General features: G+C 43.0%; 1 non-coding gene across 1 annotated transcript; it reads right to left on the bottom strand.

The window, feature by feature from the left end:
- Positions 1-397: 397 nt before the first annotated feature.
- Positions 398-504, bottom strand: LOC112804711 (small nucleolar RNA R71). The gene has a single exon (XR_003203329.1). It is a non-coding gene; the product is annotated as a small nucleolar RNA R71 (small nucleolar RNA).
- Between the last annotated feature and the right edge of the window lie 871 nt (positions 505-1375).

Here is a 1375-nt window from a genome sequence, read left to right as displayed (position 1 = left end):
AAGGCCCTGCAAATCATGCTGGGCAAGAAAGGAGAGTTCTAGGCTCCTACATCAATCAAAATCTAGGAAACTGTGGAAGTAGCATCCAGAAGCCCACCATACATGCCAACAACTTTGAACTAAAACCCCAGCTCATCACCCTTGTTTAACACAACTGCTCATTTGGAGGAAGTGCTCAAGAAGACCCCAATCAATATCTAACCACCTTTTTGAGAATTTGTGACTCTGTGAAGTCTAATAGAGTCCACCCGGATGTCTATAGGCTGATGTTGTTCCCTTTTTCACTCAGGGACAAGGCATCTAAGTGGCTCGAATCCTTTCCAAATGAGAGCTTGACAATTGGGAAGATGTGGTGAACAAATTTTTGGCAAGATTCTACCCTCCTCAAAGAATCAACAGGCTGAGAGCTGAGGTGCAGACTTTCAGGCAACAAGATGGTGAAACTCTCTATGAGGCATGGGAGAGGTTCAAGGACTTAACAAGAAGATGCCCACCAGATATGTTCAATGAATGGGTTCAACTTCACATTTTCTATGAAGGTCTTTCCTATGAGTCAAAGAAGGTTGTAGATCATTCATCAGGGGGCTCTCTAAACAAGAAGAAAACCATTGAAGAAGCCATAGATGTCATTGAAACAGTAGCTGAGAATGACTACTTCTATACCTCTGAAAGAAGTAACACTCGAGGAGTAATGGAGTTGAACCACATGGATGCATTGCTAGCTCAAAATAAGATGATCACCAAGCAGCTAGCAGATCTCACTAAGAAGGTGGAGGAAAACCAAGTTGCAGCAGTCATCACTTCATCACCAACTCAAGAAGGAATGAATATAGGAGAAGAAGGTGACTGGGAATAAGCCAACTATGTTGGAAACTCACCTAGACAAATCCATAACCTATACTCCAAAACCTACAACTCTGGATAGAGAAATCACCCCAACTTTGGTTGGGGAAATCAACAAGACCAAGGTCAAGACCAGAGACACCACAACCTCAACTCCAACAACAATGCAACTCACCAACATACCTCACAGAGACCCTATCAACAACCACCTGACCACCCTTCTCAACCACCTAATCTCAACCCACCATCACTAACAGAGGATAGACTTTCAAAGATTGAGGCTCTACTTGAAGATTTATGTAGAGAAGTCCAAGACAACAAGGTGTTTAAGGAAGAAGTGCGAGCCAATATCAAAAACCAAGGAGAAAACATCAAGAGACTGGAGTCCCAAGTAGGGTATCGATCTCAACAAATTCCCAAACCCACTGATGGATTTCCCAGTGACACGGAGAAGAACCCAAGAGGAGAAACAAAGAAAGTAAGGTGGGAAGAATGTAAGATGATCACCACAAGTGATGAGAGGAGTATGAAT

The sequence above is a fragment of the Arachis hypogaea genome, chromosome 5, assembly GCF_003086295.3.
Source record: "Arachis hypogaea cultivar Tifrunner chromosome 5, arahy.Tifrunner.gnm2.J5K5, whole genome shotgun sequence".
NCBI lineage: Eukaryota > Viridiplantae > Streptophyta > Magnoliopsida > Fabales > Fabaceae > Arachis > Arachis hypogaea.
Note: the sequence above shows the minus strand (reverse complement) of the source record. Positions and strands in the feature narration are given on the sequence as shown.